The sequence below is a fragment of the Balaenoptera musculus genome, chromosome X, assembly GCF_009873245.2.
Source record: "Balaenoptera musculus isolate JJ_BM4_2016_0621 chromosome X, mBalMus1.pri.v3, whole genome shotgun sequence".
Classification (NCBI taxonomy): domain Eukaryota; kingdom Metazoa; phylum Chordata; class Mammalia; order Artiodactyla; family Balaenopteridae; genus Balaenoptera; species Balaenoptera musculus.
The window spans coordinates 104,935,772-104,960,839 of record NC_045806.1 but is presented as its reverse complement, the minus strand read 5'-3'; positions in this window follow the sequence as shown (position 1 = coordinate 104,960,839).

Genomic DNA, 25,068 nt, shown 5'->3' with positions numbered 1-25,068 from the left:
TTGAAGAGACTGTCTTTTCTCCATTGTATATCCTTGCCTCCTTTTTCATAGATTAGTTGACCATAGGCCTGTGGGTTTATCTCTGGGCTTTCTATCTTGTTCCATTGATCTATGTTTCTCTTTTTGTGCCAGTACCATATTGTCTTGATTACTGTAGCTTTATAGTATAGTCTGAAGTCAGGGAGTCTGATTCCTCCAGCTCCATTTTTTTCCCCTCAAGACTGCTTTGGCTATTTGGGGTCTTTTGTGTCTCCATACAAATTTTAAGATTTTTTGTTCTAGTTCCGTAAAAAATGCCATTGGTAATTTGATAGGGATTGCATTGAATCTGTAGATTGCTTTGGGTAGTATAGTCATTTTCACAATATTGATTCTTCCAATCCAAGAACATTGTATATCTCTCCATCTGTTGGTATCATCTTTAATTTCTTTCATCAGTGTCTTATAGTTTTTTGCATACCGGTCTTTTGTCTCCCTAGGTAGGTTTATTCCTAGGTATTTTATTCTTTTTGTTGCAATGGCAAATGGGAATGTTTCCTTAATTTCTCCTTCAGATTTTTCATCATTAGTGTATAGGAATGCAAGAGATTTCTGTGCATTAATTTTGTATCCTGCTACTTTACCAAATTCATTGATTAGCTCTAGTAGTTTTCTGGTGGCATCTTTAGGATTCTCTATGTATAGTATCATGTCATCTGCAAACAGTGACAGTTTTATTTCTTCTTTTCCAGCTTGTATTCCTTTTATTTCTTTTTCTTCTCTGATTGCCGTGGCTAGGACTTCCACAACTATGTTGAATAACAGTGGCGAGAGTGGACATCCTTGTCTTGTTCTTGATCTTAGAGGAAATGCTTTCAGTTTTTCACCATTGAGAATGATGTTTGCTGTGGGTTTGTCGTATATGGCCTTTATTATGTTGAGGTAGGTTCCCTCTATGCCCACTTTCTGGAGAGTTTCTATCATAAATGGATGTTGAATTTTGTCAAAAGCTTTTTCTGCATCTATTGAGATGATCGTATGGTTTTTATTCTTCAATTTGTTAGTATGGTGTATCACATTGGTTGATTTGTGTATATGAAGAATCCTTGCATCCCTGGGATAAATCCCACTTGGTCATGGTGTATGATCCTTTTAATGTGTTGTTGGATTCTGTTTGCTAGTATTTTGTTGAGGATTTTTGCATCTATATTCATCAGTGATATTGGTCTGTAATTTTCTTTTTTTTGTAGTGTCTTTGTCTGGTTTTGGTATCAGGGTGAGGGTGGCCTCGTAGAATGAGTTTGGGAGTGTTCCTTCCTCTGCAGTTTTTTGGAAGAGTTTGAGAAGGATGAGTGTTAGCTCTTCTCTAAATGTTTGATAGAATTCACCTGTGAAGCCATCTGTTCCTGGACTTTTGTTTGTTGGAAGATTTTTAATCACAGTTTCAATTTCATTACTTGTGATTGGTCTGTTCATATTTTCTATTTCTTCCTGGTTCAGTCTTGGAAGGTTATACCTTTCTAAGAATTTGTCCATTTCTTCCAGGTTGTCCATTTTATTGGCATAGAGTTGCTTGTAGCAGTCTCTTAGGATGCTTTGAATTTCTGCAGTGTCTGTTGTAACTTCTCCTTTTTCATTTCTAATTTTATTGATTTCAGTCCTGTCCCTCTTTTTCTTGATTGACTCAACCATTTAAACAGAAGGTTCCAGAATTGCCAAAGAAGAGAAGTGGGAGCTGAGGAATTGTGCACTATGTCATAAGTGTTTCAGCCCAGAAGTGACACATATCATGTCTGCACAGCCCTTTGAACAGAAATATGAAGATGACCCCACTTACATGTGAGGGATCTGGGAAGTATAGTTTTACAGTTACTCAGAGGAGAACAGAACTGGATATTGGTGAGTAGTAAAAATGTCTACTATACCCTTCTAGACTCCCTTAGAATGAAGAGAAATATTCTTCAAAGAAGTGAGAAGGAAATCAAAGACACTGTAGTGATCTTTGGGATCCTAGTTAAGGACTCTTGATTTACTTTCTAAAAGTTATAAATCCAACTTTCACTCAACTGATTCCAATAAGAAGCAGAATCATTTAATGAATTTAACATGAATTTTGTGTTTAATTCTGAAGTTCACCATATACTAACTCTGTGAGCGTGTGTTCTTGAACAAATGACTTATTATCTCTAATCTTTGATTTTCTCATCCTTAGAAGGAAGACGATAATGCCCAACTTCCATGGTAATTTTGAAGAGTAAATGAGATATTATGGAAAATGAACTAGCATTGTCTCTGGCACACACCAGATTCTTAATAAATACTAGTTCTTTTCTCTATCTCCTCTTCCTTCTTCCCTCACTTTTCTAAATATTAGCCCTTTCCAGGGAGAAGAAAGAACTTGTGTGGTTATAGGATTAAACTTTGAAAATACAAAGCTTGCATCTTAGCTGTTACTCACTAGTGCATAATCTTGGGAAAATTACTTAAACCTCCTGACCTTCAACATTCTTATCTATAAAGTAAGGGTCAATATTTACCTCATAGGGTTTTTAGGAGCATTAAATTATATAATTTCTATAGAATATTTAACAAATTTTTCAATAAATGTTGGCAATTATCATTATTAACAATGCAGTGCATTTGCAGATTCATGTCAGAAATTTGGCCTGCTTAAGTCAAGCTTTGGATAATGCATTAATAACCAGTTATTCAAAATATAACCCATGGACCAGCAGAATTGGCAAATTTTAGGAGGTTGTTAGAAATGTAAACCCTGCCCCAGACGTACAGAATCAGAATCTATTGTTTAAAGAGATTCCCAGGTGATTCTTATACATGCTGAAGTTTGAGAAGCACTGCCCTACTATATGTGGTGGTTGAGTGTTTTCATGTAATGTAAATATTATCAGAGTGGTGACAAATAGGATGTCCAAGAAGGTAGCACAGCCTTTTGGAAAGGGCATTGGATTGGGAGTCAGAAAATCAACGTTTACATTCGAATCTTCCACTGACAAGCTGATTGACCTTATACAAATAATTTATTTCAGCCCTTTTCCTCATTTACGAAATGAAAGACTTAAACTCTGCCTATGGTTCTTAACCAGGAACACACATCAGAATTCACAGAGGGAGTTATTACAAAATATCTGACAAGCCTGCGACACGTGAAGAGTCTAATTCATTAGATCTGGAGGCAGCTATCTCCAGAGGTGGGAAGAGTAATAAACTGGAGAGGGGACACCTGTAAAATAACCTCAGAAAAGAGCAGAGGGTGGGAACCTGGAAGACAACATGCATCATGCAACAGACATTAACAAGCACTCCAGTGCAAGAACAAAATCCCATGAATAGAGCAGGCTGGAGAGCTATTATGCTCAGTGATCTTGTGGGTATAAAAGAAATTACGTGGGGGAAGCACTTAGCCTAGAGCCTCGCACAAAACAGACTCTCAATAACTTTTCCTTCTCTTTCCTATTTTCCTCCTTGAGGAAGTTCCCAATTCACTTCAGAGCTATCTAACTGATTTCCAAATGCCCCCCCTACTTTAACTCATTTAGGCGCAAGAAACTGGATATTCTTAAAAACAAACAAAACACCTAATAAGTAATTTCGGCAAATCAAACAGAACAATAAAATGTCTTGCTTTATTAAATAATAGAGTTTTGATGTTGTAATACTAAGACTTTAGACCAGTTACATTATTTGAGGGGCCCAGTGCAAAATGAATATGTGGGAACTCTTTAATCAAAAAAGTATTTAAAAAAGGGGGGTAGGGATAAATTGGGAGATTGGGACTGACATATACACACTACTATCTATAAAATAGATAACTAATAAGGACCTACTGTATAGCACAGGGAACTCTACTCAATACTCTGTAATGGCCTATATGGGAAAAGAATCTAAAAAAGAGTGGATAGATGTATATGTATAACAGATTCACTTTGCTGTACACTTGAAACTAACACAGCGTTGTAAATCAACTATACCCCAATAAAAATTTTTTTTTTAAATGTAGTAAGAATTTCAAGGCAGTGACAGCAGAGCATTAAACCAAGTGTAGGTCCCTTCTGCACATGGGCCCTTGGAGAATGCACAGGTCACATGCCCTGCAAGACTAAAGGAATCCTGAACTTGAAGTCTGAAGGCCTGGAAAATATGCTAGCTAGGCACCTTTTTTTGCCAGTTGATCTGAACCCCATCACTTTGCTTCTCTGGGCCTTAAAAATTTCCACACCTGTAAGAACAGTTCTGATATTCTATGAGTCTATGGTACACACTGAAATTTCCTAGAAAATACATTACTTAATTTTTCACTCCATTGAATAAATTTTTAAATGACATTGGGCCCATGAAACAAATTAATTCAGAACTTTGTTTTGCCCTCTGACCTGTCTTTTATTTAATGTGTGCTACTCACCATGGAAGCAAGGCAATACAGGGCTAATATAACTAATAAAAATAAAAAGTATTTTTCCGATGTCTGAGTGCAAAGAATCCAGATTTTCAGGTAATAGGGCTTATTGGGAGTAGCCAAGCAAGCAGTTGCAGGTCCCAGCACTCCACTGGGAGAAGGGTACAGATTTACATGGAAAAATAGTGGAGATAAACACCAAAGTCTGGTGTTAATATGCACGCATTATTTGGATTCATCTCAATTATCTGAAATATTCAGTCATACCAATAGCTTTGTTCCCATTATATTCAGTTTGCTATAGACTAAAACAGTGACTGTTTCAAAAACACAAGGCTACACGAATGTTTATCCTCCTTCTCGTTATCAAAGACCTTTGCTATACAGACTAATCAAAGAGGAGAATTTGGAAAAGCACCAGTGAGACACAAGCTTAGCATGTGTGACCAAGATTAACTCAAAATTACTAGAAGGGAGACAGAAAAAAATAAATTAATCCATACCCCCTGCAAGGGATTAAAAAAAATGAGCAAAAAGCTTGATTAAAAAAAAAATCTCGAAGTCAAAAAAGACTATTTGAACAATTGCAGCACTTGAACAAGATGAAACAGAATACCCCAGGCAGAACAGAAATGGTATCCACTGGAAAGCTAATGTTCCCCGAAGAAGAAAACTCCCCAGAAATTCAGAACAAAGATAAAGGCATAAAGAATCAAAGTGCACATTAAGAATATTAAATTCTTCTAAGTGAACAAAGTGCTTGATTCATAAACAAGCACAGTAAGGAAGCTCTCTACCGAGTATTGTGTTCTGCCTGAAAATGCAGGCAATGAGTGAAAATAGCCACACAAGGCCATGTGGAGACCAACACCTTACTATGGTGTCACCTTCGTGGTTCATGGCATGGGACCATACTGTAAATGAAATGGTGTCTCAGTGGGGTTGCTATGGACTGAATGTTTGTGCCCCATCCCCAATTCACATGTCAAAGCCCTAATCCCCAATGTGATAGTGTTTAGAGGTGGGGCCTTTGGAGGTAATTAGGTTTAGAGGAGATCATGAGAGTGGAGCCCCCATGATGTGATTATAAGAGCAGACCTCTCTCTGTCTCTGCCTTGTGAGGACACAGCAAGCTGGAAGAGGGCTCTCATCATACACCCATTACCACCAGCACCTTGATGGTAGACCTCCTGGCCTCCAAAACTATGATAAATATTTGTGGTTTAACCCAGCCAATATATGGTATTTATTATAGCAGCCCATGTTGATGTGGACAAGGATTCTTTTCAGACTCTCGGAGATAATATCCGCTCCCCACCCCCTGAAATTAAAAGGCATCAAGATAGAGCTAACTTAAGCTGTTTTGTATAGTTTTTAAAAGTTTTGTTAAACATCATCACTTTTTATGTTTGCTTCAATTTATCACATATTTACTGAGCACTTAGTATCTGCCAGGCTCTGCACTAGGCATAGAAGATATAGAGATAAATAAGGCAGGGCCCATATCTTAAAGTACCTTAAAATCCAGTACAGGAGACTATAGGAGACCAGATGGTATTAATACATGGTATACAATCTTTAAACTTCTTTTTAACAGGTACATAATATTCTACTGCATGCATTTGCCAGAGTGGACTAATCATCCTCCTATTATGAGATATTTAGGCTTTCCCCTGACTTTTAGCAACCATAAGCAATAATGCATAAAATACAATTGTACACTTTATATTTTCCATATATGTGTGAATGCATGTTTAGGGCAAATTCCCATGCATGAATTGCTTTATCAAAGCCTATATATTTTTTAGTTTTTATTTTTTTAAAGAACTGTTTTATTCAGATAAAATTCACATAACCACACAATTCTCCTATTTAAAGTGTACAACTCAATGGTTTTTAGTGTATTCACAGAGTTGTTCAACCATCACCACAATCAATTTTAGAACATTCTCATTACATGCCCTTCCCACAAAAAATCACACTCATTAGCTGTCACTCCCCATCTCCTCTCCACCCACCCTTCTGCAAGCCACTAATCTACTCTCTGTCACTATAGATTTTGCCTATTCTGGACATTTCAAATAAATGGAATAATACTGTATATGGTCTTTTGTGACTAGCTTCTTTCACTTAGCATAAAGTTTTTAAAGTTTACCCATGTTGTAGCAAGTGTCGATATTTCATTTCTTTTTGCCAAATAGTATTTTATTGTATGAATATACCATATTTTTTTATCCATTAATCAGTTGATGGACATTTGGGTTGTTTCTAATTTTTGGCTATTATAAATATGCTGCTGTGGACATTCATGTTCAAGTTTTTGTGTGGACACATGTTTTTATTTCTCTTGGGTATATACCTAGGAGTGGAATTGCTGGGTCATATGGTTACTCTATGGCTAGCCTTTTGAGGAAGTACTAGACTGTTTTCAAAAGCAGCTGCACCATTTTACATTCTCATCAGCAGTAGTTGCTTAGGGTACTAATTTCTCCACATCCTTGCCATTATTATTATCTTGCCTTCTTATTATCTGTTTTTTGGTTATAGTCATGTTAGTGGATGTGAAATGGTATCACATTGTGGTTCTGATTTGCATTCCCCTGATGACTAATGATGCTGAGTATCTTTCCATGAGCTTATTTGTCATTTGTATATCTTCTTTGGAGAAATACGGAGAAAATTTATTCAGATCCTTTGCCCATATTTAAAATGGATGATTTGTGTTTATACTGATGTGTTGTGAGAGTTCTTTATGTTTTCCAGATAAACATTCCTTATCAGTTATATGAATCAATATTTTCTCTCCTTCTATGGGTTGTCACTTCACTCCTTAATGGTGAAGCACAAAAGGTTTTTTTGTTGTAGTTGCTTTTTCATTGGAGTATAGTTGTTTTACACTGCTGTGTCAGTTTCTGCTGTACAGCAAAGTGAATAGCCATACGTATACATATATCCCCTCTTTTCTGGATTTCCTTCCCATTTAGGTCGCCACAGAGCCCTGAGTAGAGCTCCCTGTGCTCTACAGTAGGTTCTCATTAGTTATCTATTTTATACATAGTAGTGTATATATGTCGATCCCAATCTCCCAATTCATCCCACCCCCCCCTTCCCCCTTGGTATCCATATGTTTGTTCTCTACGTATGTGTCTCTATTTCTGCTTTGCAAATAAGATCATCTTTACCATTTTTCTAGATTCTACATACGTGCATTAAAATACAATATTTTTTTTTCTCTTTCTGACTTACTTCACTCTGTATGACAGTCTCTAGGTCCATCCACGTCTCTGCAAATGACCCAATTTCGTTCCTTTTTATGGCTGAGTAATATTCCATCGTATATATGTACCACATCTTCTTTATCCATTCCTCCGTTGATGGACATTTAGGTTGCTTTCATGCCCTGGTTATTGTAAGTAGTGCTGCAATGAACATTGGGGTACATGTGCCTTTTTGAATTATGGTTTTCTCTGGGTATATGCCCAGTAGTGGGATTGCTGGGTCATATGGTAGTTCTATTTTTAGTTTTTTAAGGAACTTCTATATTGTTCTCCATAGTAAAGCCTATATAATTTTTAAATTTTGCAAAATTTTCTCTCAAAGGGCTTGACAACATGCAGGCGTAGAAATAGTACATGCTTCCTCAAACTCACATAATTTTCAAGCCTTTTACATATCAATATGATGAGTGAAATATTATATCGAAATGTGATTTGGATTTGTTTTTCACTAAAAATAAATTTCAATCACTTTTTAAAAAATATATGGTACAGATGGAAAGGTAATACCAGTGACAGAAGTATGAACCTTGGCCCTCCACTAAGTTTGTCAGAAGGAATCTCTTTATACTGTTAGCAGTTTACGAGCCTTTTGGCCTCTTGGCCATACATTCTTTTGTTTTCCCCATAATATCACCTTTGCTAGGTAAAGATACTGCCTATGTGGACAGGATGTAAACAAAACAAAACAAAACAAACCTCTCCAAAACAACCCGGTGCCTTGGATGGGGAAGCTAAAGCAATCCTATCGCCCCCAATTAATGGCCATCGGTGGACAAGATTGACTTCAAGTAATATCGCAAAGCTAGAGAGGTTTCCTTTGGCTCCTTCTCACTCTTTTTTTCAGAATCCACCATTCTAGACTCTCAGTACCAACTTGTGCCTCTAGGACCCTAAAAGCAGCTTTTAATTCCTCATCCTGCTCCTTTTCAAAACAGACAGTTTGTTGGAGTTCATTAAAATAACAATTAGGGCTACTATGGCATATTGAGCATTTTGTAAGTAAGTGTCAAGCTCCTTGCTTAACATTTCCATATAATATCTCATTTAATTTTCACAATCCTGGGAAAGTATTTTATTCCTCATTTTATGGTTAAGGAAACAGGCTCAGTGAAGTTAATTCAGCTGATATTCCATAGCTCCTATGTGGAAGAACAGGATTCCAACCCAGATCTATCTAACTTTTAAAGTCCTGTCGTTAACCCTAAAGGATGCTGAGTCTATAAACAAATTCTGGTCGTTGTGTTAATGATTAAGACTAAAGGAAATTGTTATCTTCTTTGCAAGGTGTCTGTATTTCAAAAGACAACATTGGAGAATGCAAAAATTCACACCAAAGGAATGATTCTCTAATGTTGGGATTGCTAGCACTAAAAAAGAACAGGTAGGCACTATTTTTAGCCACATGGGACTTTTGACTGTACTTCTAAAACTACATTGGGTAGGTAGGCACTTTCTCCACTTGTGTAGAGGCTGACGTCCAGTTCTTTAACCTGTCACATCTTTTAACTACAGCATCCACAGTTTCTGGTATGATAAAGGTGATTGTTTAGTTCATTCATTCATTCATTTAGTCATCCATTTAAGAAATATTAAGAGTCATACACTGTGCAAGGCACTGGAAATGCAATGGTGAATGAGACTGATATTGCCTCTGGCCTCAGGGTTATAGAATAATTAGACATGATGAATATCTAAGTATAAATATTACTTAGAACATACAGCAATGGCTATTTCTGTCCACATATATATTATAGGCAAAGATATTCTTATAGCCTAGTTGTAAAATAATCTAAATCACTCTGCAGACATGCTTAGTTTTCACATGAAGAAGAAATTAATTTTTTAAATCCACAAGAAAGTATTGTGAATTAGAAAGCATTCTTCTGCGATGAATTACTTTTTGAATGAGGAACTTTGGAGAATATTCAAATCTATATGGTTTATTGGGTTCTGTGAATTTGCAAAGGAAATTGACTGGATTATGTTAGAAAAATAAGGGCACTACCTCCCCACTTCTTGATAAACACTAGAATACACATCTCTTTAAAGATGAGCAAAGGAACAGGTATTTTCCAAGTCATTCAGCATTTAAATGGATCAATCTCACTGAAAACCATTGAGATTCAAAGATATTAAATGTTTTTTTCAATTAATTAATTAATTAATTAATTTTTGGCTGCGTTGGGTCTTCGTTGCTGCGTGTGGGCTTTCTGTAGTTGTGGTGAGCAGGGGCTACTCTTTATTGTGGAGCGTAGGCTTCTCATGGTGGTGGCCTCTCTTGTTGCAGAGCATGCGCTGTAGGCACACGGGCTTCAGTAGTAGTGGCGCATGGGCTTAGTTGCTCCACGGCATGTGGGATCTTCCCAGACCAGGGCTCGAACCCGTGTCCCCTGCATTGGCAGGCGGATTCTTAACCACTGCGCTACCAGGGAAGCCCAAAGATATTAAGTTTTAAAGCAAGGATACTGTTGAATGCAGAGCTTACAGTAACAAATCTGTAGCAACACATTAAGACTACTTCTTTGACATATCACATTCAGTAGATGCCCTTTTCAGGAGAACACTTAACTCTGTCCATTTAACAATCCATTCCTTGCCTTTTGCTTTTGAAAGCACATTGACATTTGCCCTTCTTATTTCTGTAAGCAGTGTCATAAAGCTTAATTTCAATCACAAGGTTCAGCAGCTCAGAAAATTTGTACCCTTCCATTCCTCTTGTGATGAAAAGAAATACATTTTTCTCCAGCAGGGAAAGGGGTAATGAGGTAAAGATTTAGTGTTCATGATTATGAGTGGTTTCTGTGGTTAATCAACTCGTCTTTTTAAAAAGTGTCTTTGTCTATATGTTGCAAGTATAACTGATGTTGATATAAAGCATATTTTTTAGTTTCTGTTAATTTTAGACAAAATTTTATCATTGGTTAATTAGCATTAACAAAACACAAGTGCTACTAACTCATTTAACCATAATTCATTTTAGTTTCAAACATACTGACAATTTTTGCTTTATTTAAATATTCTGAATGGATAATTCTTTCATCAATGTTTATTATTTTTCATACCATTTATTTTTCTTTTTCAGTACAAATGGGAAAATGTATTTAAGGAATAAACAAATTCAAATTAAAGTTGAGTACGCTTTGTATTAGTTTCCTATGGCTGCTATAACAAATTACTACAAACTAGGTAACTTAGAACAACAGACATTTGTTCTGTTACAATTTGGGAGGCTAGAGTTGTGAAGACCGTTTCGCTGGGCCTAAATGAAGGTACTGGCAGATCCATCCATGCTCCCTCCAGAGGCTCTAGGGGAGAATCCATTCCTTGCTTCTTCCAGCTTCTGGTAGCTATCCGCATTCCTTGGCTTGTGGCCACATCACTCCAATCTCTCCCTCCATGGTCATACTGCCTTCTTCTCTTCTCTGTGTCAAACTTTCCTCCGCCTCCCTCTTATGAAGATACATGTGATTACATTTAAGGTCTACCCAGATAATCCAAGGTAGTCTTCTCATCTCAAGATTCTTAATTTAACCACACCTGCAAAGTCCTTTTTTTCCATATAAGGCAACATTCACAGGTTCCAGGGATTAAGACATTGATATCTTTTGGGGGGCCACTATTCAACCTACCACTCCCTTCTGAAGTACATACAGGGCCACATATGATTTCTGTGGGCCATAGACACTTTTGTTTTTGTGGTCCTTTCCTCCAAAAAGAAATTTAAAATTATATTTTGACTGCAATGATATAAACATAAATATTCATATATTCACTGTTATCATTAATATATGTGTATTACTATTGTGTTCATTTTTTCTTCTGATGTTAAAAGAAATTAAAATGGAAACATTTTTGTGGACCCCTAAAAGTGTTATGAGCTCTAGGAACTCTGCCTAATGGAAAAGAAAGTCCTGTATATAGAAAACATATAAGGTCTCTGGACCTCAGCAGCTGATAAAATTTTAAAAGTACACAAGCGGGCTTCCCTGGTGGCGCAATGGTTAAGAACCCACCTGCCAATGCAGGGGACACAGGTTCAATCCCTGGTCTGGGAAGATCCCACATGCCACGGAGCAACTAAGCCTGTGCGCCACAACTACTGAGCCTGTGCTCTAGAGCCCGCGAACCACAACTACTGAAGCCTGTGCACCTAAAGCCCGGGCTCCGCAACAAGAGAAGCCACCGCAATGAGAAGCCCACACACCGCAACGAAGAGTAGCCCCCGCTCGCCACAACTAAAAGAAAGCCCACACGCAGCAACGAGGACCCAACGCAGCCAAAAATTAAATAAATAAATAAATACATAAATTTACTTTTAAAAATAATAAAAAAATAAAAAATAAAAGTACACAAGCTCGGGAAAGAATTCTAATATATACGTACGTTTCTTAATTGCACTTGGGTTTTCAAAATTCACATGATTTCTGCTCCAGTTTAGATGTTTTCCATTTTCTAAGCTCTATCATTTTTCTATCATGTAATCATTAAAAAGGAAAAGATGAAATATTTTTAAGGTCTGTTTCTTCCATACCTCACTGATATGAAAACTGAGAAAAATAATGTGTATGATTTTTTAAAATGTGATAAAAATTGTTTCATTCTGTGTCATCTCACTGCAGATTCTGCATGTAACAATACATACCCCATTGTGTTTGCTTTCTTTTAAAATTTTAAAGATTGGGTGTAAGAGAGAAGTAACACTAATAACATTGAACTAAATCACACAGCTTCAATGTGACCTGGTTGGACGTCACCCAATTTACACCTTGTCCAAATTAGGTTTCTCAACAATAATGTTGTTCTACTATCAAATGGTTCATAATTGTTAACACAGTTCATTTGTGGTTTGCAGAACTACATTTCCTTTGGCAATACAAGGAGAGTGAGAAATCATACAAATTTTTATTTTCACTGTGTTATGAAAGATTATGTTAATCAAAAAAATCAAGCTTGGTTATCTAACAGCAAATCAAAGTTTGTTTTTTCTCCTTTAGTAGGAAAATGCTATTATTATTGTGCATGGCTTTTCAACTAGGAATTCAACAACCATATATTTTTTTAATATGTAAGCTTTGTTTCACAAACTCAGTTCATTAGTTTTAATAAGCTCTTCTGATTTACATAATGCAACAGATGATATTTTATATTATATTTTATTACCTCCAGGACAGTTTTAGCTACACCTAAACTAAAATGTGCTATTGCACATTTTATATTTATTCATTGCTTTCTTTGGGAGAACAGAATGAGTAATTATATATGGAAAGGATAGATGAATATATCATAAAATATACTTATTAAAGACTATTCCTATGTTTATTTTCAAATTGAATTAAATTTTTCATGCTATTATATAGTTTACAACATTCTCAGTCTCACATAGTTATGAAATCAGAGTCATAATAACAATAGTTATTTTGGCTTCACATGTATTATCTCATTCACTGCTCATGACAAAATTTGAAACAGTTTCTTTCATTATTCCATTTTATTGGTGAGGACACTGAGGCACAGAGCAGTTAAGTAATTTGTAAAGATCACAAAGCTAGTAAGTAATGAAGTTGGGATTTAACCCTAAGTCAGGTCTGTCTGCCTACAGAGCCTATACATTTAACCACCATATTATACTGCTCCCACATAGACTATCTTTCCATGTTATTATAATATTTTAGTTCTACTTTTCTGTAGAAAATGCCAATGATCATACAAAGTTTTTGATGACTGCAAAGTAATAACCAAATTCAATTAGTAAGATACATGTATGTCATGAATCAAATGCAGAATACACTCAGAAAGTTAACTCAAGTTTGCAGTTTAGTGGGCTGAAGAATGGGATTAAAAATGACAACATTTTGATAGCCTTGTAGATAAAGCTGTTTGTTTTACTTTGTTACAAAGTAACAGACTGGACCAGTAACCCCATCAGTTTCATAAATATATGGAAGGCACAAAGAGGATTTGGGCAGAGAAGATGAACAACTCATAACAAATCTGTTGTTTCTACTAAAAAGGAAACCAAAGATTATGTCCCACTGAGGAGGTAACAGTAGTGCCACATTACAATCAGAGGACAACATTACAACATAAAAGAGCCAAAGGCTTTAATTGAAAGCACTGTTTCCTATCCATTGCTGTTTTAAAAAAGGGGGTATCTCTATTACTACATGACACCAGAAGAAGTAAGATAATAATAATAAGAAAAATAATAATAATACATGTATGAATGTTTGCAGAATGCCAAAGCACTCTTTGGCTCACCCCCTCATGCTGCTCAAATTCACAAATCGTTTTGATACCATAGAATCTAGGAGTTGGAAGAGATTGTGAGAGTTCCTGAGCACAGCTTATGAGCAGTGCAGAGTTTCCCTCTACACTATGCCTGGTAGGTAGATATCCAGTCTCTGCTTAACACTGCCAGTGACAAGCAGCATGAAAAGTAGTCCATTCCATTATTGTACAGTAATTTTAGATTTTGTTGTTTTAGCAGACTGTCTGTACTTCCATTTATTAGGCCTAGTTGGCTTTCTGAAGAAGACAAAATTAGACGTAATCTGTTCTGCACATGACAGTATTTTAAGGTAGCAATTATGTTTTTTTCTCTTCCTTTGGCTAATCACTGCAGATTATGTTAACCACTCTTCATATGGAATGTTTTCATAGAAGGAACATGCAACTCTTAATTTACTTCTCCATTTATTCTGGGCCAAAGATCACAAGATGAACCTTGTAAGTTTTAAGAGAGAAAGGAGTCCCTTGTTTCATATCTGCAGCTTTCCCTCAATTCTGAAGTTATTATCTATTTTTTTCCTGAAGCAGATCTCATGAGAAAAACATCTTCTTCCTCTGATATTTCACTATGCATGTTCTTAAGCAATCTGAAAAGAGAATGTCTTTGCCAAAATTCTTGCTTGATTCAGAGGCATTTGAATTTGTTGTATCTGATCATGCATCCATGCAGTTAAAAGGTTTTCCACCTCATGTATCAGCCCAGCACACTTTCTTTTAACTGTTGATTATATTGGCTTTGTGCCTACCTTACAGTTTTATCCTCATACTGGCATCAATTACAGTCCCTAGGATGCCATAAACATGAGTTTTTTTTTTCACTGTGTGGATCTGAGTCAAGACGAGGTGAGGAGAAGGCTTGAAAGTCAAGCATTCAAAAATTAAGGATATCCTTATCTTTTATCCCCTGAGACCAACTTTCTATTCAGAAACCTGAAGCCATTTACTTGTCTCCAATCTTTTCATCACATATGCTTTCTCAAACTCTCAACCTTCTATTGCCTTGAACTTCCTCCTTCCTCCCATTCTTCCAATGGGGATAGGGTTCCCCTCTCCAACCTTCCAACATCTTCCTCCCTTACAATGCTTTCCACTATGCCAATCTGTTTCATGATAAACAACCTACCTCTTCTCCTTTGTTCCTGTTGTTTGTTCTCTCCCAAAGACAAGGAAGTTTCCTCTAAGAAGTCCTCTGGAGGAAAAGCTACTCATCCTTATGCTTTGGGTGAGGGGAGAGGACAGGGTGTTCCTGGGAATAAGTATTAGCTAGCTCTCCTTTACTGCTTTCAAAACTTTACTTCACCTTCCTGCTAACGTATCTTGTTCTTGAGGATGGCTTTACCATTCTCTAACATACTCCATTACTATAATCCACAGATTTCCCGGACAGTTTTCCACTGTTTAGTTTTTAGAAGCTCAATCAGCTTGCAGATGCTTTTTCTAGGGTAGAAGACAATTATATCTGGAAGTTAGGATGAAACAAACAAAAATTTGTAGGACTGAGTTTGGAGTCTGTTGCCACCTGCTACTGACTCTCCTGATATCTAGAGTATATTCATTCATTGTCTTCATTTATGCTTCCTTGTCTCCTTTTGCTAAACTACCCCAGGCAACAATCAGGATTTGCAAGTAAGGGGTTCTCACCAAGGTCTTCAATGTCTGCTTGTTGACAAATCCAGTTGATACATTTTTTTTTAGACATACCAGTCAAAGGCTGTAGGTCATTCATAAATGATCTCTTACTTTGGCTCTCATAACACTATTTTTCTCTAGGTTATCCTTTTATCTCTTATACTCCTCTGACCATCCCCTACATGTTGATGTTCCTCCCATTCTGTCCTAGGGTCTCTTCTGTTTTTACTTTTTAAAAAAAAAAAAATTAATTAATTATTTTTATTTTTGGCTGCATTGGGTCTTTGTTGCTGTGTGCGGGTTTTCTCTAGTTGTGGCGAGCAGGGGCTACTCTTCGATGCAGTGCGTGGGCTTCTCATTGAGGTGGCTTCTCTTCTTGTGGAGCATGGGCTCTAGGTGTGCGGGCTTCAGTAGTTGTGGCACGCGGGCTCAGTAGTTTTGGCTCGGGGGCTCTAGGGCATAGGTTCAGTAGTTGTGGCACACAGGCTTAGTTGCTCTGTGGCATGTGGGATATTCCTGGACTAGGGCTCGAACCCGTGTCCCCTGCATTGGCAGGCAGATTCTCAACCACTGCACCACCAGGGAAGCCCCTCTTCTGTTTCTACTTTATACCCTTTCTTTTGGAAACAGAATCCCTTTCTTCTCATCTCACTCCATTCACCACCATTCCCCTGATTCTGAACCTGTCTGTTCTCTCTGGTCCTTCAAGGTTCAGCCCAGGAGTTCTTTCCTCTAAGGACTCTTTCTTGACTTATTTCCCTTCTACCTCTTAGAGCCTCCTACAGTTCTTTGCTTTTAGAATATATATTCATTAGATCTTAACTTTATTTTGTCTTAACTTTTTTGAATGTTACTTTCCTTAAGGCCTATGGTATGTTAACTGTCTACGTTTTTTTTTTCCTTGTTTATTCAGTTTAAAAGAGGTCATTCTCTCTGAATGCATCTATTGCTATCCTTTCCTCAATTAGTTCTGCATTGTTAGTAAATATAAAGTCCAAAGCAATGTTTCCCATTGGTGCTTTCTCCTTCTTTCCTTGTGAGGAATTAAATCGTCAACAACAATTAAGACAGGAATATATAAGTGTTTTTACTTTTAGCATAAATAACTCTAAAATATATATATAGGTGAAGCTCTAATCCCTATGATGTCTTGCCTATGTAAGAACTGGGGTATTTTAAAACAGATATCTACCATAGTCTGTCTATTTGGGTAGTGTATATATGCTTTTAAAAATCATATAAATTCTCCCTCCTTTTCCTTTAACCTAATAAAATATCTGCACCACATTTCTACACTAAGATTCTTGGATTTTCATATGGGTGCTCATTTTGATGAACTGTGTCATAACACAATTCTTATTTTTTATTTCCATCATTGCCTTCTAATTATGAATCACATTTGTAGTAGGCAGCATTCTAAGATGGGCCCAAAGATTCCTTCCCTCTGGTGTACAGGCCTTACATAAGCTCCTCCTCTTAAATATGATCAAATCTATGAATATGATGAGATATCACTTCTCTGATTAGGTTACTAATCAGTTGACTGTGAGTTAATCAAAAGGGAATGGGCTTGGCATAATCAGGTGATCTCTTTAAAAGAAGGTGAAACATCAGAGAGACACTTCTGCTGGCCCAGAAAATTCAGTTTCTCCACTTTTCTGAGCCTATCACTACTACAGTTTAACAGTGTTTCCCCAATTTCCCTGATGATAAGAATCCATGTTGTGAACCTCCATCAGTGATAGATCACATGACAAGGGAATGTGGGCAGCTTTAAGACCCCACACCCCACACCCCACACCCCACAAGCCCCACACCTGAATAAGGATCTTCAGGAGGAGGGGCTTGGTTATCTGTTTTGTCAATAATTCCTTCTAGTGAATCTTATCCAGGAAATTGGGGAAATGCTGGTTTATAACATGGTCCAGAAAACCAGCTTATCTTATTTGACACAGCTATGGAACCACCTGATAAATCACTGTGTTCCTTACTGCTTACAAAATCATGATATTCAACTGGAAAAAATGAAAATTCCACTTGTGTCCCAACACCCTCCGTTTCCTACCCCAAATTGAAAAAATACTGGAGATTTTATTATTGTTTAGTCTGGTAATAAAACGTATTCTACAAGGTCTCACTATGTTTGGATTTCATACTCTTCACCCTACTGGTGAGGGAGGTATTCCCACCCTAGGGTTATGGAGAAGGCTGAACACATTACACCCAACACAGGACAGATGAGATTAAAAGCAGTTTATTAATCACATATACTCACAGTCTGGGGCAGGAGACACCACATGCTATGCAACATCATACAGAGTGGGGATGGGGTTGTACTCAGGAACCAAGTGAAGAACCAGGGGCTGCAGGAAGCAGGCTTTATATTATCAGGAGGGAGGGGTGACCCCTGGTGCCCTTGGAGGATGTGATTGGTTTGTTTGAATAATTCCACAGACTGACAAAGAACTGAAGATCACTACTCAGGGATAAGCAGGAACTGTGTCTGCTCTCCTGGATAAGGATGGTTGTTAGACAAGGGGACCTCCTCCATGGGAGCAGAGTGGGGAGGAAAAATATGGTTGGGCTATTTGAGGCTCTCCTGGTTTCACGAGATGCCAAAGCAGCACATAATTCACAGCCTTAATTTTAGGCCTTACACCACACACAATCTCTAATGAACAGTGGCAGGCAAGACCCTCAGTATACCCTGAATATGTGTACGTAGAAGGGCTTATGCCCCACTTAACCATGCTGGATGAGTGGATCTTTAATGTATATTTACATGTAACCATTTTTTATTTGCAATATTGATAACAATAAAAAAATTAGGTTCTTAGACTCCTAGCTGAATGCATATCATGCATTTATTCCTTGTTAAAATATCAAATTTTCAAAATTATTAATGGAAGCGGGATATTAAACTATGTTACCATGAAGTTAAAGTCTTCTTTCAAAATAATTCATTTCAATTGTACTTAAAATATCTCGCAGAATAGAAACATTGAGAAGACCATAATGCATTATATCAAATAAATTTGTGTCCGTCTTATTTCTAGGAAGTTGTTAAAGGACATATTTGTCTAAATAAATTTACCCCTGGCTCCAGCTTCAGAAACAAAGAGCAGAAAGCCATTAGGTCTGCTGTTTCATTTTTCTGATAAGAGGAAAGTAGACAATTCTTTCTCTATGAAAAAAAATTAGCCATAAAACTTTTTTTACTTTCCATAGCACTTGCAAAACTTTTCAAACCTGACACATATGCCCTCTTCTTTTCCTCCCTTTCTGCCCCACCTTATGATATTACCCGCTAGGGGAGGTTGTTTCCTTGGTAAAGAATCATTGCTGTAGCCTTCAGTATAGCCATGAGTGTGATTAGAGACAGAGCAGTTGATAACCACTGTGCAATAGTATAGTATTTCCCTCCCTTTCCCCCTCCTTCCCTTCCTCTTCCCTCCTCCTTTTTCTCTCCCCTGTTTTTACCTTACTACTGTTGCAAGTTAATTGAAACTTATAAAAACGACTTCAGCTTCAGGTTATGAAAGAAGGCAGTAAGATAAATGAGTCTTGAAGCCAAAGTTCTCATGGCCTAGAGTTGCAAGAGGCTTAAAAGTCTGAAGTCTTAGAGCTGTAGAACTTCTCTGGGGTGGATATAATTCTAAAACACAATTCAGGGTGATCTAATGAGTAGTATTATCAAAACAACCAAAGTGAGAATTAAGAATAAGGTTAAAGTGTTGCTTCTGTTGAGGATTTCTGGGATGTTCAGGGATTTTCTTCCCCCAAAGCTTACTTCATAAGCATAATCTTTAAATATTATATTTTTAAAGTATATCTATACATAGCTTATAAAGAAGAAAAATAAAGGTATATCTATTTGAGACACAGGGGAAAACATTATTGTTTGGACCCAGTATTCCTATTCATAGTACCTTTGCCAACTGGGAGTAGTGATCATATTTGTGATAAAAGCAACTAAATGAAAAAAAACCCTAACTCTAGTGAGCTGAACTTACAAACCTCAAGTTATGCAGCAATTGCAAACATCATGTATGTCAATGTAATAGTTGCAAATGTGAAACATGATCTACTTTAAATCATAATTAATGAGATGGGCAATGGTTTGGAAATGTAATGTTTCCATTTAAAAGATGTTAAAATTCATTACTATATTAGCGTCATATTTTTAAATTTTTTGGACACTGGGTTTAGGCCCAGAGGAATTTCGAAAATCAAAATTGACAGTACATATTTAACTATCATAACCACTCAGCAGTTATGCTTAGCTGCTATATTCTCATCCAATAACTCCACAATCTAGGAACTTCTGTGCATATTGAGATTCTTATGGAAGTTATAGCATTAATGAAATTGAGTTTTAAATTTCCCTAGGCTCAACCTAGACATTAAGAATATAAATGTAAATTAACAGAGAACTAGCAGTCCTGAATACTAACACTCAAATTACATTCATTTCCATTTAAATTTTACGCAGACATCAGGGAAACAATTTCTCCTCCTTTCCTCCAAAGAAATTATATTAATAATTTTGGCAGTCTTCCTTTGAAGGTACAATGTGCAACATCTTTACCTTACTTAGAAAACAGGCATATTGTAAACTAACACTTGATAGATCACATTTGCTTTGCTAGTGGGACAATTTTAGAGGCTTAAATAGGCTACTCCTGCTTTGAGGAGATTCTAAGTTTAAAAATATGAGTTGAATATACTTACTAACCAATAGTTTGTTAATGGCATATAGTACTACCAGGTATATCAAAAAGAAGCATAAAGTAAATAGTCAAAACAACAACAACTCTGCATAATGATATAACTAGTAGCTCCCCCCATCTTTCTAGTAGATTCTGCCATGATGAGAGTGCTGTATGTCTCTTACGTGGCTTTACTCACCCTTCTATCTTCCTCCTTTCCTTCAGATTAGACAAACAAAAGAAAAGGGGGAAAGAGTAACAAACTGCTGGCTGCTTAGTGTTTGGTTTACTTGATGTTTGGTAAAGGAGGGTGTCTACTATAGGTAGACGGACAGGTCCAAGTAGTATGGGGCTCCTGGGGGACAGGTGGATACCAAGAGCAATCCCTAGTGAAAATGAAAGTTGTCCAGTGAGTAGCTCCATTCCAAAGTTGTTTATTTGAAACATGTATTAGGTATGGTTGAGTAAGTAGGACAATGAGAGCAAGAAGCTTAGCTTATGTGTCCTAGCTCTTGGGCCCTTCACTCAAGATAATAATTTGATCCTCTTTATCTGCCTCATGGGGTCTCCCCACCAAATTTCTCTGTGAATTTCTCACATGGACTGTCTTTTCTGATGAAAGTTTATTCCTTGGTGTTACAGAAAATTTTCTTCTGGGGAATACATTCTCAAATATTGTTATATAACAATAATCCAAATTCATAATCAATTTTCCAGAGCATTCCTGATAGACATGTGGGGTCATTATAAAAAATTCTGTGTAGTAGAAAGATCTTGAAAGTTCATATAGGTGAAAAATGTGCACAAATACTCTTCTTTTTTTAACCACAAAAAATGTTTAAAAAAGAAGGATGAGAGAGGAAGGGGAATGCCTTCCTGGAGAGATGTCAAAACACACTATAAAACAATGTTAATATAGGATGGTATTCGTTCAGGAAAGTCAGTCAAATCCATGGAGCATAACTGAGAATTTTCAAAAAAGATGTAGGGCTTCCCTGGTGGTTCAGTGGTTAAGAATCCACTTGCCAATGCAGGAGACACGGGTTCGAGCCCTAGTCTGGGAAGATCCCACATGCCACGGAGCAGCTAAGCCTGTGCACCACAACTACTGAGCCTATGCTGTAGAGCCCGTGTGCCACAGCTACTGAGCCCACATGCTGCAACTACTGAAGCCTGTGCACCTAGAGCCTGTGCTCCGCAACAAGAGAAGCCACTGCAATGAGAAGCTTGCGCACCGCAACGAAGAGTAGCCCTTGCTCCCCACAACTAGAGAAAGCCTGCACACAGCAACGAAGACCCAAAGCAGCCAAAAATAAGTAAATAAAATAAATAAAAATTTTAAAAATGTATAAAGGTATGCTCATTTGGTTTATAATAAACTTCAGATTACTGAGAAAAGGACGGACCTGTCATTAAAGGTTTTGGGACAAGTGGGCAATCAAATGGCAAAAAAAAAAAAAAAATAGGCTGTACCCTAAATAGAAGCCACTAACAAAAATAAACATTAGAGTCATGGTTTTAAAACATATTGAAAACAGTAGAAGAAAAGAATGGATATTCTAAAAATATGTGGGTGGTAAAGTATTCTTAAGCAAAATACAAAACCCAGACTCCATGAAAGAAAAGACTGACAGATTTGACAACACCAAATGATAGGCTGAGAGAAGATACCAACAACATATATAAAAGAGTAATGCCTAGAATATAACAGAATTCCAACAAACCCATGAGGAAAAGGAAGATAATTTATTAGAAAAATGAGACAATGACATAGGTACTTCACAAAAGAAATTTTAAAAGGCAATAATCATATGAAAAAAATTTTGACAAATATGTAGCAATCAAGCAAATACGTAGTAAAACGTCAATGAGAAAAAACAAAAACAAACAACAACAAAGCAATAAGATATTTTTGTCCACCAAATTTAAAATGTTTGATGATGTACAATGTTGTTGAGTATAGGGGAAATGTACACTTTCACACACTTCTGCCTTTTTGAAGGGATATTTGGCAGTATAGAGCTTGGTCTTTAACTCATCACAGCCACTCTTGGAATCTATTCTAAGGAAATTCTCATACAAGTATGCAAAGATTTCTAATGAATAAAAAAAGAACGAATTCAAGAATGTTTATTATAGCATTATTTGTAAAAGGAAATAATTGGAAACTACCTGCATGTCCATCAATAGAAAATGGTTAAATAAATTATAGTACATCCACAAAATGGAATACTATGCAGCTGTTTAAAAAAGGAGATAGATCTGTAGATACTGATATATCACCTTGACTGATTTTTAAGTAGAAAAGGCAAGTTTCAGAATCCAGCATATAATGTGATCCAATTTAGGTAAGGAAAATGCATCTGAACATATTTATATACATAAATGTGTAGGACTAGGACTAAAGAAATGCATATCAAATTGTCAACAGGGTGAAAGTAGCGGCAAGATTAAGGAGAGTTATAGCAGAGTAGTTAAGTACATAAGCTCTGTGGTCACAGAATTCAGTGGCCTGCTACTTACTAGCTATGTGACCTTGGCAACTTAGACCTCTAAGTTAAGCTCTCTGTGCCTCAGTTTCTTTATCTACAAGATGGTGGTGATGTTACTGCTTACCTCAAAGACTTGTGAGGTTTAACTGAGGCAATGTTATATAAAGCACTTAAAATGAAGCCTGGTCATAGTATAAGCTTACTGTGTAAGAGTCTGCTATTATTATATGCCTTAAACATTTTGCAACAAGAATGCATTCATGGATTTCTTATTAACAAAAAAGGGAAAAAAAAGAGAATGGGACAGAAATGCTTCTAAATAAAAAAGGGAAAAAAGGAAAAAATTATATCACCTGCACTGGAATTTTAACTATATCAGAATCCAGTAGAGCACTGAATTTATAATAATTCATATCTGAAATTGTGCCTATGGTACAAAGAAAAGCATGGCCACATTATTTTGCAGCTCCTCATATCAAGAGATGAACAGTCTATTTCTCCAGTCCAGTGATTTTCTTTGAATAATAGAACCCAGCAGAAGCAACACTGTGTGTGTTCTAGAGCCTAGGCCTTTCCGGGCCTTGTAGCTTCTACATTTGCCATCCTGGGATGCTGCCCTGACACCAGCGTTTGAGGCAGCTGGTGTAGCCTACTCTAGAAAAAGAGACCATGTGGAGAAGAACTGACAACTAAGGCATGCAGACAGCACCCGGTACCTATTGCCACCTTGTACCTTTGAGCCCAGCCAACCCTCCTGCTGAATGTAGCCACATGAATGTGTCAAGGAAAAATCAGCAGAGCAAACGTGTAGTTAACCTACAGAATCATGAGAAATGATAAATTGCTATCTTTTTAAGCCACTAAGTTTTAGGGTCATTTGTTATGCAACAATAGTTAACTGATACAGAGGATATGGCATCTCACGGAGACACCACACGGAGAGAGGTTGACACCTCAGTTGTTCGTGCCAACCCAGCTAAGTCACCAGACACATAAGGCCATGTGACCTGCCAACTAAATGCAGCTACTTGAGTGAGCCCAGACAAGATCAGTAGAAAAAAATTCCCATCTCACCCACAAAACTGTGAGAAATGGTAAAATGTTGTTTTAAGCTATGAAGTTTTGAGGTAATTTGTTATGCAGCAGTAGATAATTGACACCATATCCAAAAAGCCTAATTTATTAGATACATAGAGAGAATCTCTTTCAAGCACAATATTACCTCTTAGACATTCCCACGGCATGGACTAAGGATGGTGTTAAATCAAGGCACCAGATTTTAAAGAATATGAGGTAGGAAGCTTGATAATTACAATTAAACTCGATCAAAAAAAACATATTACAGACTTCTCTTAATTCTTCTCATTATTTTAATCCTTTGCTTTAGAAATAAAGTTGTTAAATTCAAGATTTATCCCCAGTTATTTCTCAAGGACCTACTATGTATAACTAAGATATATAGAAGGCCATGTCCCTGCCCTTGAAGAAATAAAAGTACAATGGGAGAAATAAGCATCTAAATGACTAACTGTAATACAAAGGAGAAGGGGATAAGGGCCAAGAGAGGAAAAGAACTTTAGCAGTTCAGAGGAGAGAGAGCATTTCAGGATGGAAGTTCAGGGAGGGCTTCTTGGAAAAGATAGCAATGGATATAAGTCTGATAAATATGAATAGACAGCTAGAGGTGGAAAAGGAGGAGCATCCTGGACAGATGCAGGATTCTTTTTACCTATAGAATTTATAGGTTTCATTCACAATTGTACTTGAACGGAAGGATAGACTGCCCCACTGTAACTAAGTGTCCATTTGATGGCCCGTGGGATAAACTGTACTTTACACAATTTCAAGAAAGACAGAGAGGGGGAGACCTTCAAGATGGCGGAAGAGTAAGACGCGGAGATCACCTTCCTCCCCACAAATACATCAGAAATACCTCTACATGTGGAACAACTCCTACAGGACACCTACTGAACGCTGGCAGAAGACCTCAGACCTCCTAAAAGGCAAGAAACTCCCCACGTACCTGGGTAGGGCAAAAGAAAAAAGAAAAAACAGAGACAAAAGAATGGGGACGGGGCCTGCACCAGTGGGAGGGAGCTGTAAAGGAGGAAAGGTTTCCACTCACTTGGAAGCCCCTTTGCGGGCGGAGACTGCGGGTGGCGGAGGGAGGGAGCTTCGGAGCCACGGAGGAGAGCGCAGCCACAGGGGTGCGGAGGGCAAAGCGGAGAGATTCCCGGACAGAGGCTTGGCGCCGACCAGCACTCACCAGCCCGAGAGGC